Source organism: Schistocerca americana, chromosome 9 (assembly GCF_021461395.2).
Source record: "Schistocerca americana isolate TAMUIC-IGC-003095 chromosome 9, iqSchAmer2.1, whole genome shotgun sequence".
NCBI lineage: Eukaryota > Metazoa > Arthropoda > Insecta > Orthoptera > Acrididae > Schistocerca > Schistocerca americana.
In genome coordinates this window covers 3113629-3129201 of record NC_060127.1, presented here as the reverse complement: position 1 = coordinate 3129201, position 15573 = coordinate 3113629, and the positions used below count along the sequence as shown (strand labels likewise).

General features: G+C 46.5%; 1 protein-coding gene across 1 annotated transcript in view; it reads right to left on the bottom strand.

Annotated features, from left to right (window-relative positions):
• Nucleotides 1-15573, bottom strand: part of LOC124551115 — a 409786-nt gene that overhangs the window by 75355 nt on the left and 318858 nt on the right. The window lies entirely within an intron of this gene.

Sequence of the window (15573 nt, the reverse complement as noted above, 5' to 3'; positions counted from 1 at the left end):
GAACCATACGGGTCCTCTCGGCCACACGGCGTAAAGTAGCCAGCGTGTATCCGCAGTGTGCTCGCTGCTACGTGCCGGCCGTTCCTCCCCCCTCCTGCTGCCACTACAAGGCCGAAGCCCCCGCTGGCTGTCCGCCCGATTTCTCCCCTCTGTCGTCGCAGTCGCCATTTGGAAAACTCGGCTGTCGCAATGCGCTCGACTTACGACAACACTGAATGTACACCACTGAGCAAGAGCATGCTGCAGCGGAAAAACAGGTCTAGAGCGAAAATTGTGGTCAGTGGTATAGAATAGATTGGTGACTAGATGATGCAATAATGTGGACAGGACGAGTGGAATAATTCCAGTATGCAGGAAACGAGCTCACACGAAACGCGGTAGAATGAGAAAGCAGAGTAGTATAAAAGAAGAAAGTTTAATTTTATGAACTGATATCGCATACTCGTACGGAAAGGATGTTACTTTCAGAGTGTGCTGACACAATAGCTCCATATTTAGCTATTATATACAATCGCTCGCTCATAGAAAGATCCGTACCTAAAGACTGGAACTTGCTCAAGTCACACCAATACACAAAAAGTGAACAGACAAATTGCTGTGGCAGTTTAATACCGGCGAACGGTTGGGGCGTGATGCTGAGCGCTCTGATTGGAGGAAATCACGTATAAGGTGTGAAGTGTCAACCATCGAGTGATTTTAATCCGACTATAGTTGCGCAGAGATGAACCAATTGGCGTAGCGCACGAGAAGATGGAGGCAGCATCAAGTCAGCTGATAGACTGCCGACATTAAACTATGGACAAGAGAAATAATATCTAGACTAACAAGAAAGTGTACGGATACAACCGAATGCATCGTGCTGCAGGAATAACCATTATTGCTCGGTTACACGAACTGCGAAAAATGTCTACCAGTATTCACCTGAAGCCGTCTGAAATGCAAAAACAAGACAAAACTACTTGTAGGAAGTCCTGGAAAATTAGATGCCTGGTTCATATTCATTGGAAGAAACTTAAGGATCGAAATTCGGTTTTCAGAAATGCTTCTTCGGAGGGTGTCTACACAGTATACACAGAATGTTGCCTCTGAATTTCTGTTTCTCAGCCGTTCGTTTAGCCGGAGAGCCGAGTCGCCAAATCGGTGAGGCACCGCATCTCCGCACAAAAAACTGATTACCGTTTTCATTCATTAGAGTAGAATCCTGCAAAATTCTGCCTCACTTGATGTATACGTTACATAACAGATATTTCTTCAATATATGATGTTTCTATGTCAATAGTTTCAAATCAACGTTGACAAGCCAGCAAAACTTTGACCGTCATTTAATCCTCTCACGGTTGAGTTTAGAAAAATCCATACTTCGGATGCACCGACCTCAAAAAAAATGTTTCCTCCAAATTTCATGTTTCTAATGCCAGTGGCTTAGCCTGTACTTTGTCAGACCACTCAAAAAGTTTCTCCTTTTATACAAACAAATACAGTTTAAGTGCAAAAAATGGTTCAGATGGCTCTGAGCACTACGGGACTTAACTTCTGAGGTCATCAGTCCCCTAGAACTTAGAACTACTTAAACCTAACTAACCTAAGGACATCGCATACATCCATGCCCGAGGCAGGATTCGAACCTGCGACCGTAGTGGGCGCGCGGTTCCAGACTGTAGCGCCTAGAACCGCTCGGCCACCCGGCCGGTTTTAAGTGCAAATACCGCAACAAGAGTAAATATCTTTTAATAAATGTAGCCAATATTATTCAGTTTCCTAAAGTGAGGCATTAACTGAGTCCATAGCTAGCAACAGATGCATCCAGATTTACATACACAATCCGCAAGCCACAGTAAGGTGAGTGGCGAATCCTTCACGGTGCCACCCCCCGACATTCGCTTTGCCAGTCCACTCGCAAATACAGCGAGGGAGAGCCTTCCGCACGAGCCCTGATTTCTCGTATCTTGTCTTCGCAGTGCTTTGTACGAGATGTCAGTAAATTTTCTTAATAGCGTTCCTCGAAAAGAACGTCGTATTTCCTGCAGGGATTCCCATCTGAATTTACGGAGCATCTCAGTAATAGTCGCGTGTTGTTCGACGCACCGGTAACAAATCTGGCAGCACGCCTCTGAACTGCTTCGAGTGACAGGGATCCCAATCGCTCGAGCATTACTCAAGAACGGGTCGCAATAGGGTACTGTACGAGGTCTCCTTCGTAGATGAACCACATTTTCTGGAATTCTCCCAATAAAGCAATGTCAACTATTCGGCTTGCTTACTACTGTCGTTACATGCTCGTTCCATTTCAAATCGCTTTGCAACGCTATGCCCAGATATTTAACCGTGCGAAGCAAGACACTACTAATGCTGTATTCCAGCACTGCAGGATTGTTTTTCCGCGTTTAGAGCTAGCTCCCATCCATCACACCAAACAGAAAATCTACCCAGGGCACGCTTTCTGTATCCTCCTGCGACCACGCTTTGCCGCACACTCCGGTGTCCTCGTGTCGCCACTAACACACTCGTACTACATCCGCTTTAGGGAATTCGTGTGAGCATATACTTTGGCTGCTGTCAACACCAGCTTGGTGATGAGCCACATGTTTCAGAACTCTCAGCGTGGCTTCCCGGCCGTGGTCCTGACGACGTTTGCCGGCAGATTCGTCGCGCACTGCCACCACCTGTTCCAGAGACACACCGCTCGAGAGGGGCGGCAGGCTTTTAGATCCAAGGGCCCTCTCAGTTCCTCCTCGGCCCCAATCAGTTCACGGCACGCACATCCTTCTTATCCAGGGGAGCTTTCGGCTGACCACAAAACGAGGTTCTCTGACGACAGAACATTTAGGGAGTCGAAATCCATCTTTCGTTAGGAGTTACCTTCTACTTATACATCTGCACGTACATCGCGTTGTGACCTGACAGTGCGAGGCAGAGGGTACTTACGGTACCAGTAACCGATCCCCCCATCTCTGTTCCAGTAGCGCAAGGCGTGTGGAAAGATTGATTGTATTAGCTCTAATCTATCGAATTTCTCTCGTCGTCGTCTCTTCGCGAAACGTATGTAGGGGGCAATAATACGTTTTCCGAGTCTTTTCGGAAAGCGCTCACTCCAAATTGCAACAGTAAACCTCTGTTGTAGCGTGTGCCACTCTAGTTTGCGGAGCAGACTAAACGGTCCTCCGACGAAACGCGCCGCTCTCCGCTGGACCTCTAAGATCAGTCCTGCCTAGCTTGGGTCCCAGATTGATAAACAGTACTCGAGAGTCGGTCGAACAAGCGCACTGTAAGCCACTTCTCTAGTGGATTACATTTCCTATGGATTCTTCCTGTGAGCCTCGTTCTGGCTTCTGATTTTCCTAGTATTTGTTTTAAGTGGTCATTGTATAGTAGCTGATTTCTTCTCATGTTGCATTTATTTTTGTTCAGGATCAACAGATACAGCCTGTACCATTCATCTGTCCTCTCTAGATTCTTCTGCAGATCCGTACTGCCTTCTGGCGTCGCTACTCTCTTTTGGACAATAGGCTCATGGAGGTTCCGTCAGCAACCGTCCATACACACCTGCTTCGGACACTAGTGAAATTACCTTTACATCTGTCGATTTTGTTCCATTCAGGCGAAGTACTGAGCTCTGTCAGCACGGGAGTCCTCAATCCAGCCGCAAATCTACTCCGATACTCGATAAGCTCGTCTTTTTTTCACTAAACGGCAGTGCGGGACGGTGGGTGTCAAAAGCCTTTCTGAAGTCTAGGAACACGGCATCAACCTGCTACGGCGCTGTGGATCTCAGAGGGAGCCGAATTTCGCAAGATCTCTATTTGCGGAATCAATGTTGATTTTTGTCTCGTCACTAGTCCACAGTCATCGGACCACTGTCTATGTTGTTCCTCGAGTTAGGTATCTGCGGTTGTTCTTAAACACACACGTTGCTGGCGTGGCCCGCGCTCGCCTCGGCCTTCCAGCAGATCTCCCTCCACTACAGGGAGCGACTCCCGTACACACCACCGGCGCAGCGCATGCTCCGCCTCCGTGCCTTCGGTCAGCCCCTCGGCCCGTTACTTCGTTTCCTCGCCTCTCTCAGCACCTCAACTGACGCCGGTATTGGAGCGGTTTTCGCGTTAAAAATTCACGTCTCAACACCGTATAATACCCGACCACTTTATACAAGTAGTCTCTCAGGTGATCTGGGACCACGTTTGGCACTATATTACTTCACTTCTTATCTTGGTCGCCAAAATTTTTTCCTTAGTTTTTCACCTCTCATGACGTTCTTCGTCATCATCGTCATCATGATGATGATCATCATCACCAGATACGTGGTACAACACTGTAACATAAGACAAAATACAGGATAGTTTATTACAAAGTCGCAGTGAAGCTGAGTTACTCCAACACAACTTACTGCCACACGGTATTTTGTCATTTTACAAGCACTCCTTCATAACATCAGTTCCCAAAATAGCTCATGCCAAATAACAACAATAACAGACATTTATGAGACATGTCAACGCTTTAATTCACGTACATCTAATCTTAAAAACAACTTATACGTGGCACATCACGTTGGAAAGAATAACGCATCGTGGCTGGAAGTATTTTTGTAGTAGGTAAAGCACCATTCCATTTACATTACAATTTCGTCAAATCCAGACTATTTTTGGCCAAATTATATTCACGTAACTATGTACGAAATTCCGTACAATTTCTGTAACAAACATTTAATGCCAGATATTTAAAATAATACAACCGATGCTTTAACAAGTCATAGAGATGCGTCGTATATGACAGTGGTTGACAAAACGGAACAATTATAATATGTGGGAAGATGGGAGCAGCAGGCTTCATTACGACAACTCACTGGCGTACCGCTACTTTATGTGAATTGGAGTGCGGCGCACACGGGATACGGTAAGTAACTTCACGACATATACCGTACTATCTAACAGCTAGACAAAATCATTTCCTCAAAAAAGAAAAACGTGTAAAATGTTAATTGTCTTTTTTAACAATGTTGACTGTAAGAATTAAAGGTCTTTATAACCTCTATTCTGTATTTTAAATAAATTTTCAAACTTGGTCAATTAAAATTATTGCGTGCAAAACAGCAAACTAATGATTCGGTGTCCAAACTCTGAAAAGGGATACAAAATGCTGTAGCACGAAGTACAACAAAAAATATTTACTTGTAACTAGTAACAGTAAGAATGAGGCTCTACACCCCTTACGTAAAATTATTTCTAAAATAAAATATGTATGTATATGTATGTAAAACAGAATATGTATTGATGTATATTTCAGAAGACGCCTACTGTACATATGACGAGTGTGCATGTGCACTACTAATAGAATCAACCTGTGGGTCAGAAAACTACTGAGTTGTTCTTCGATTCTTGTTTTGGATATCTTTTCTAAAGCTTTCGTAGTAATTCTGCCACACGAACACTAGTTGTTACCTAAACAGTAAACTCTTTGCTCGTTTTACCGCTCATGGACCACTTTTTCAGAGCTGCGCCTCCTGTGTTTCCGTTGGACCTGACCGCGGGACAGCCCAGCGTGGAGCAGTGCCGTGCCGTCTCTCTCTCTCCCTCCCTCTCTCTCTCTCTCCTGTGCCGACACTGGCGACGCACCGCGGTTGTTTGTTGAGCCTGGTCCACAGCAACCCTTGATCGAATGACTTTAGAACAAGTGGAATGTTTCACTTATCTGGGCGCAAAGACGGAAGCGAATGACAGCAATCTCACTGAAATTATGGCCCGCATAAGTGCTTCTAATCGATGTTATTTTAGAAAGCTGCGACATTTTAAATCCAAGCTTGTATCACGAGAGACTAAGTGCCGACTCTGTAAAACGCCGATACGCCCAGAACTTACGTATGGTTCAAAAACACGGACGATTACAAAGCAGAGTGAAAGTAGACTGTGACCACACGAAACAAGTTTATTGAGGAGAGTCTTTGGACCTGTGTACGAAAATGGGAGTTGGAGAAGGCGAAGGAATCACGAGCTCTGTGACTGCTACAAGGATAATGGTGTGGTCACGTTCATAAAGTTGTGTAGGTTGAGATCGGCCGTACATGTAACACGACTCAATGGGACAGATCTTGCAAAGAAAGCCTGCTGCAGTGAACCTGGGCGAAGAAGGGCAAGAGGACGACCGAGGTTGAGATAGAGTGATGCGGCTATAGAGAACGCTACCCGAGTTGGTTGCTTTAACTGGAGGTCTGCAGCGAAGTCCACAGAGGAACAGCGGAAAATTCTCGAGGACGCCAAGTCCCGTCCTGGGATGTAGTGCCCATGGAAGAAGGAGAGGGTTGATACTTGTTCATTAGGTGTAGTATTGTGTGGATCTTAGGCGACTTATAAAAGCAACATTTGTTCGTGGGTGGTTCCTGAGAAAAAGCCTAAAATTCACGATTTTTGAGTACCAGAAGCACAAATTGTAGGGATGGCCACTACTTTAATTTCTATTTATGGCAGACGATATGTCCTTAAGATCATATTTTCAGGGAACCTTAAAACTTTTCTTGGTATCATCATCCCTTACAGACAGAGAGGGGCTCAAAGTTACCGCACTTGTGCACACGAAATTTGCGTGTAATATCTGGTCTCAGGTGTAAACGTAATTTTAATTGATGTAGTGAATACATGGTAAGGGTATTTCGTGAGGGTTGTTCTATAACTTTTGCTTTTTGGATCTTAAGAAAATTATAAAAATAAATGTCAAGAAATTGGCAAACTTTGTGACAAATGTTTATCTGTGTATGGGTAAAGCAAAACCCATACAACTGGTCAAATTTGTAACGCAGTTACACACAGTTTTAATCTGCCAGGAAGTTTTATATCAGCGCACACTCCGCTGTTGAGTAAAAATTTCATTCTAGAAACACCCAGAGGCTGTGGCTAAGCCATGTCTCCGCAATATCCTTTCTTTCAGGAGCGCTAGTTCTGCAGGGTTCGCAGGAGAGCTTCTGTTAAGTTTGGAAGGTAGGAGACGAGGTACTGGCAGAAGTAAAGCTGTGAGGACGGGGCGTGAGTCGTGCTTGGGTAGCTCAGTTGGTAGAGCACTTGCCCGCGAAAAGCAAAGGTCCCGAGTTCGAGTCTCGGTCCGTCACACAGTTTTAATCTGCCAGGAAGTTTCATATCAGCGCACACTCCGCTGTAGAGTGACAATTTCATTCTTGTAACGAAGTTGTGTGTCATAAAGAAACATCAAGTCAACCCATCGCTGAGAGCGACGAATTTCAATCTTCTTTCCCTGTCTTTCAATGAAGCTACATGTCACAATGTTCTCCTGAGCTGGGGGGTAAATTTATGACATTTAATATTCCATATTCTGAATACCTGAATGCGTATAAAGATTTTTGTACCAGAATTAAAGGATAAAGATTATAAAATGTATATATGTGGAAATTAAATGTCACATACATATTGCGTGAGGTTATGTAAGAAAAAGTGCTAGTGGTGTCAGAAACGTCCCCACTTTTACGGTAATAAGAAACATTGTCAGGAGATCTTTTTCTCAGTTTTCGTTTTTTAAATTTCTTCACTCCATCCAAATTCCCCCAACAAATACCAATAGAACTGCCAAAAGCTGCTGACATCTTTAGGGAATATAACAATAACGATTTTTCTGGTGTTCAAAGTCGTTATGATCACACACATAAATTCAATAGGTTCTGCAAGAGATTTTTCCCCTTACCTTGGATGTACTTTCTTGCGGTCATCATATCTCGTCAGTATCAGAATTACCGCCGAATTTTTTCTTAACGGCTAGTACATTTGCGCAATTCCCGTCAAAAAATTAATTCGCTAGCAACTGGCGTGACATATTGAGGTTGAACAGTGGAAAACACAATTACTGTTCCGTTAGCTGTGGGCGGTAGGTCACAAGGAACGACGTTAATCGTAAAATAGCGAGGAGTGAGCATCTGGGGCGTCCTAAACTGGAATCACCGCATGAAACTAAATCTACGAGAAGGCGAAGCTAGGCCGGCATTTACTGGCAAAGTCTTAAGGAAATATAATTCATCCGCGTAAGAAGTGGCTTACAAAACACTTATTCGAGCGAATTAAGATTATTTTTCCATCAGTCTTGGTCCCTTACCAGCTACGATTAACTGGAGGGATAGACAAGGTCCAAAGAAGAGGGGCATGTTTCATCACGGGATCGTTTAGTCGGCGCGATGACGTTACAGAGGTGATCGAGTAGCAGACACTACAAGACAGGCGTCACGTATCACGGGAAGAGTTACTGTTGAAATTCCGACAGTATGTTCGAAGAAGAGTTAAGCAACACATTACTTCCTCCCATATACGTTTCGCGTAACGAGCACCACCAGAGAAGGAGAGAAATTCAGAGTTCTTACTTAAGTTTGCCGACAGTTGTTCTTCGCACGCACAACTTGCGGCAACAGAGGAGTGGGAAAACGAGGCTGGTAGCAGAGGAACCCACCGCCACACATCGCGAGGTGGCTCACAGAGTATACATGTAGACGGCAACTCGCTACCCGCTCCCACAACTTTACTTCTGCCAGAGCCGGCCGATGTGGCCGAGCGGTTCTAGGCGCTTCAGTCCAGAACCGCGCGACTACTACGGTCGCATGGATGTGTGTGATGTCCTTAGGTTAGGTTAGGTTTACGTAGTTCTAAGTTCTAGGGGACTGATGACCTAAGATGTTAAGTCGCACAGTGCTCAGAGCCATTTAAACTTCTGCCAGTAGCTCACTCCTACTTTCCAACAGCAATAGTCATACTTCACGAATTTTTTTTCCAGTTGTACAATAACTGTAAGGTCTTACACACGAAGGGTTCGCGGTTCGTGTTTCTTTACGCGGAACTGTCGTCAGCTTCGCTGTGGTCGGCGAGTTATGGCTGACGTTACACAATGTCGCGCACTACGGGACGAGGAAGGTGGAAGCTTGCGAGCTGGAGACCGCGGTAATACGTGTAATGAAAACGCGGGCCGCGGGCAGCCGGAGTTTCGCCGCGAGTCGGGAAAGCGGCCTGCCTTTTGTTTGCTCCTCCTTCGCTCCGCGCGCCGCTGAAGAAATGCGGGCGGCGGCGAGCTGCCACCGTTCGCCCACCGAGGTTTCCCTCGCTTTTTTCGCGCACCCTGCCCGCTTTCGCCGCCAGCTGCCGCCGCACAGAGCGCTAATGGTCGGTTCATCGATACGCCTGCGGTTCAGTGGAAACAGCCCGCATTCCGGGCACTTGGCGCCCCGGGGAGTTGCTCCGGCCCTGCCACACCAGCGGGCATTCCGCATGCGCAGCTGAACCGTCTCCGTAGCGTGCTGCCATTTCCCACTCTGCTACAATTACGTCTCATACTCCGCAAGCGACCATTTAAGATGTGTAGCGGAGGGTTACTCCGGTACCACGATCATTTTCCTCCTCTCGTGTAAATATTCCAGATTTCGATTCAAGAAACGCTGCCAACGTGAGCAATTTACACTGAAGAGCCAAAGAAACTCAGAAGAGTGTTCCTGTAGCCAGTGTGTAGCAATTCTGGACGTGTGGAGTGTCACATTCTCCTGCTGGAATTGACCAAGTCCATCGGAATGCACAATGGACATGAATGGATTCAGGTAATCAGGCAGAATACGTGTCAGAGTCGTATCTAGACATATCAGGGGTCCCATATCACTCCAACTGCACACGCCCCACACCATTAAAGAGCCACCATCAGCTTGAACACTCCACTGTTGACTGCAGGGTCCATGGATTTATGGGGTTGTCTTCATACCCGTACACGTCCATCCGCTCGATGCAATTTAAAACGAGACTCTTCCGACCAGGCAACATGTTTCCAGTGATCATCAGTCCAATGTCGGTGTCGACGGGCCCAGGCGAGGCATAAAGCTTTATGTGGTGCAGTCATGAAGGGTAAACGAGGGGGCCTTCGGCTGAGGAAGCCCATATCGATGATGTTTCGCTGAATGATCCGCACGCTGACACTTGTTGATGGCCCAGCATTGAAATGTGCAGCAACGTACGGAATGGTTGCACTTCTGTCACGTTGAACGATTCTCTTCAGTCGTCGTCGGTCCTCTTCTTGGAGGATCTTTACCTGGCCGCAGAGATGTCAGAGATTTGATGTTTTACCGGATTCCTGATATTCACGGTACACTCGTGGAATGGTCGTACGGGAGAATCCCCACTTCACCCTACCTCCGAGATGCTGTGTCCCACCGCTCGTGCGCCGACTATAACACCACGTTCAAACTCACTTAAATCTTGATAACCTGCCATTGTAGCAACTGCGACAGACACTTGTCGTCTTATATAGGCGTTGCCGACCGCAGAGCCGTATTCTCCCTGTTTACATATCTCTGTAGTTGAATACGCATGCCTATACCAGAGTCTTTGGCGCTTCAGTGTAGACGCAGATACCCTCGGTCTCGGGAAGCAGCTTAAAGAGCTTAATAAAGATAAGGACCCGGTACAGCAAGTATTGCTAACTTAACAGCTCCACTTTTAGCGGTCACATACAACCGCTTGATGCAAAAAAGATCTGTACCTTAAGGCTGGAAAGTTACACAAGTTTCACCAATACTCAAGAAAGGAAATAGGTGAAATCCGCTGAATTAGACCCACCTCGTTGGAGTCGATTTACAGTAGGATTGTGGAACGTTTACAGTGTTCGAACATATTGTGCTACGTCGAAGGTAACGGTCTACTGACAGACACTCGGCACGGATTCAGAAAATATCGTTCTTGCGAAACACAACTAGCTCTTTATTCGTACGTAGTAATAAGTGCTATCGACAGGACATCTCAAACTGATTCCATATTTCTAAATTTCCATAAGACTTTTGACAACGCTCTTTGCAAGACACTTCTCATGAAATTGCGTCCCTATCGCTTCAGCTGTGCGACAGGAGCCGTGACTTCCTGTGGGGAACGTCACAGTTGGTAGAGAATGATGAAAAGCCATCGAGAAACACGGGTGTGATATCTGTCGTTCCCCAAGGAAGTTTCATACGCCCTGATCTGTATAAACAATTTAGGAGACAATCTGACAGTCCTCTCAGACTAGCTGCTGACAATTAACGTCCAGTGAGGTCGTCAGAAGATCAAAAGCAATTGCAAAATAACAGACAAGATATCTGCATGATGCGGAAATTGGCAATTGACCCTGAACAAGAAAAGCTGCCAGATCCTTCCTCTACGTGATTACTAAAGGAATCCGTTAAAACTTCAGTTACATGGTAAATAGTACATATGTATTGTCGATTGAACTAAACATCTACCGATTACAATTACGAATAATTCAAATTGGAACGATCGCACAAAAATTGTTGAAGGGAAAGTGACCCAAAGATTGCGTTTAATTAGCAGAAACCTTAGAAGTACAACTGATTAGAGACTGCCTACGCTGCATTGTCGGTCCTCTGGCAGAGAAGTGCTGCACTGTGCACCATCTGCAACAGATAGGATTGACGGAGGACACTGAAAATATTCCAAGAAGGGCAACTCGTTTTTATTAGCGTGAAATGGTGGATACAATGCCACCAATGTGGTATGGGAATTGTGGTGATAATCTTTAAAATAATGGCTGGATCTAATGATGAAATTTCAGTCACCCACGTTCTCTTGCAAATGCGAAAATATTTCGTTGGCACTCACCTGCACAGGGACACACGGTCATTGCAACAAAACAGGAGAAATCAGAGCTCGGAGCGAAAGATTTATATGCTCGTTTTCTCCCGCGCGCTGTTGGAGAGTGGAACTGTAGAGCAATAGCTTGAAGGTTGTTGGTTCGATGAACCCTCTGCCGGGCACTTAATTGTGAATTGCGCAGTAGTTATGAAGGGGTAGCTGTAAATGATCTGACAAATGCCCTATAAAACCGTAGGAGACGGGACCTGTCAGCAGCCCATGTCTTTCTGCTGAGGCATTTTAAAATATTCGATGATTTGGATCCCTTTGTTCTCAGGTCTTTCGGGTGAGGGAGCTACGTCAATTTCTAGTAGGTCCAAAAAGCGCACACGGTGCTTAAAGTTTAAAATCGTGTTCCGCACTCGTGAGATTCGATGAGTGAAAACTGCGACGAGCACGGCTTAAAAAGTTGAGACAAGCAGTCTTCTCAGGTGAGAACCTAACAGCAGTTTCAGTGGCCCACATTTGTTGCCTGCTTACGGTCAGCTGGAGTTGCCTTGTAGCCGTTGTAACACAGGAGCAGGAGCAGAAGATCGCTTTGTCGTCCGCAAACAAAGAACCTGCGGAAGACATGGCAGTGACAGCGACTGCAAAGAAAACGTGACGCCGAGCACCCTGCCCTGCCTTCTCCTCGGCGGGGTGCCTACTCTTCTGAACACAGCGGCGGCCAAACGAAGCGCCGTCACGGCGGCACCGGTCGCCAAGGAAGTGGGAGACGTCCTCGCGGGCCCCATCCGTGAAGTTTGCGAAGGATCATGTATGACCGAGTGGTGTCGCAGGCGGTACGGTTTCTTAGGATCGAACAACGCACCAACCAGAGGGTTTGTCGTAAGAAGGACTCCTGTACCGCCGTCTCTGGTAGAATTAAGTTGTTCGGGGCAGAACGGCAGCGCGTGAAACCGCACTGCCGGAGACAACAGGTGAATGCTGTAGCGGGGACCACATATAGCAGTACAATCATCAGATTGATTATTATTAGATCAAATTACTGTTAAAACATGTACACTGAACTTTATTTTAAAAGGTACCTATGCACTTTATAAGAAAACTGGTCATACAGTTATATATAATAACTAAGAGCTGCAGCTATGTGCCATATAAATAATAATATTTATAAATTGTATAGCACACAGGTGCAGTTTACGTATCTCGAAGAACAAGGATGCTTAGCTTCACAAAAAAAAAAAGAAATATGTTTCCTCACCAGAGTAGTAAATAAACTCGAGCTACCCCAAGCCAATCAATGGTCTGTCGCAGTGGTCACCTGCGACAGCTAGATACAGTCAACTGCAGATTTATTCGATGAGATTTCGGAATTGCAGCCGGATCACGTTGACTTCTTGCCACGATATTTCGGTTGGCAATCGTCCAGCCATCTTCAGGTGAGCGTCCGTCACTGGAGACTGCAAGTTCCGGGAGTCAACATTATAGCAAAAAACTGGCCCCTAAACGCATGCGCATTGGCCTCCGCCACAGGAGCGTCCTCTATCGAAACCCGCGCCCTCTGGAGCTACTGTTGTATCTGTGGAGCGCAGGCGCATGCGTAAAGGTGAAAACTACATGTCCGCCCTCTGCCGGAATGCGCGCCCGCGTCGCTAAAAACAGACGTCAGATGTAGCCAGACGTGTCGTTATGAATAAACTGTCTCCTCCCAGAGGAAACGAGATGACCGGGTCCCAAGCCTTGTCCAGTTGAAAATTGCCGTCACGTTATATAAGATTTTGCGCTAGGCGTATCTCTACAGATTCTTTAATTACTGAGTCCCAGAAAGTTTTTGCTGGGGCCAAGATTTTTGTGGCAGAAAAATCCATAGCTTGTCCTGTGGTAATAAAGTGCTCAGCTACGGCCGACTTGTCCGCAGCTCGTGGTCTTGCGGTAGCGTTCTCGCTTCCCGCGCCCGGGTTCCCGGGTTCGATTCCCGGAGGGGTCAGGGATTTTCTCTGCCTCGTGATGACTGGGTGTTGTGTGCTGTCCTTAGGTTTAAGTAGTTCTAAGTTCTAGGGGACTGATGACCATAGACGTTAAGTCCCATAGTGCTCAGAGCCATTTTTGAACGGCCGACTTACTGGGCTGCGAAAGGCGAGTGTGGCGTTCGTGTTCAACGCTCCTTTCACGTACCGTGCGTGTCGTCTGACCGATGTAAGCTTTGCCACACTGGCGAGGAATTTTGTAGATCCCGGCCTTCCGCAGACCCAGATCGTCCTTTACTGAACCGAGAAGGGCACTAATCTTCGCCGGTGGCCGGAAGATTACTTTAACTTGATGTTCCCTTAGTATCCTGTCTATTTTAGATGAAAGGTTGCCGTTTAATATGTGATTCGTTTTCTATTACGTGACCACTCAGCTGGCCTTCTGCCATTGATCACGTTGGATAATCTGCAATTTATAAGAGATTCTACTTCTACACTAAACCGCTGACGTGGATGACGGCGCACGCCTCCAGCTGCAGGTTGCCCATCTAAAGCCCAGTCGACGCTGCAACACCGTCACAGGTCTTTGTTGCGGGGCTACCCCTCCCCTCGCCACCAGCCGCAATGGTTGGATTGAATAAATCGGAGAATGTACTTTATTCTGGAAATTTCGGGTAACATCCTCGGGTTCGCATGAATGAAACGAGTCGGAGAATACACTTCACCTAGGAATGTTCTCAGCTTGAGTAAAGGAGCAGGGAAGTTGCTCAACGCGAAGATAATATCCGATTTCGTACAAATAAAACCAGAAAAGTTTCTCACAAGCGGAGACCATTGTCCGCTTCTTGAAGTGAGCTCTGTAACACACTTCGAGCTGAGATTCAGTTTTACCGAGTTTTTATTATGAAAATGGCACAATTTATGTTGCTCGAAAGACCCAAGGAATATAGAAGAAATATATTCTAGAAATTTTAACAGGTTTAACAATAAAAAGATTACTTTGCTGGCGAGTCACAACAGTAGTTACGTAGCAAAATTAGCATCTCCACTCACATTAATGTCGCCAAGTATCAAAAGCGTGAAAATGGTCCCCAAGGATAGATGAATACTTTGTGTTGAAACATAGTGCCTTCCATAATGACGAGGTCACACAGGGAATGCGACAGAAACGTTCCCCAGAGCATAACGCGTGCAGGGTGTTTGCTTTCAGACGGATCACGCCGTACATGCCAACGGACTTCTGTGCGTTGCAGCGTAAGACGTGATTCGACTGAAAAGGCGAACTGTCGCCACTCAGAGGACGTCTGTGCGGTAATGGCGTGCAAATTCCAGCCTTTGTCGGCAATGAGCAGCAGCCAACGTGGGTGCACGAACCAGAAACCTACTGCGGAGGCGGCGTTCGCTGTACGTTCGTTGACGAGACGCTGTTGGCAGCCGACTGGTTCACGTGACCGGTGAATTCCTCGACAGCTGCACGTCTCTTCGCCCGTACACACCTCAGCGGACGTCGTACACCCCTGTATCTACGGTCCGTGGTACACCTCAGTTGCTTGGTGGCGGGCATTTTGCCATGCCCGGTGTACTTGAACCACAACGGCACGCGAACAGTTTACAAACTTAGCCGTTTCGGAAATGCTTCGCCCCTTGGCCCGAAAGCCAGCGGTCACGCCCTTTTGGATGTGAGACAAATCGCTCCGTTTCCCCATTATCACAACGACTGCGCTGTTTTCCCCTGCACGCTTTGAATACCCTCCACTGCTAGTGCTGCCACCTGCCGCCTGTGGGTGGTTACTACATGTTGACGTCGAACGTAGGCGGTGGCCAGACTACTGTGGCTGGGCCGCGGATACCGTCAAATTATTGGAAATTTCAACAAGGTGGCCTTATCAGTTAGTAATTCCCAATGAAGTTCATCTCGGTTACTCAGTCCGTATCACAGAAAATGAATACTGTTGCAGTATTGAGAGGTCTGTTTTTGTATCGCTTTTGATGTTCCCCCCAGTACCGGTCGGCCTGCTGAAGTT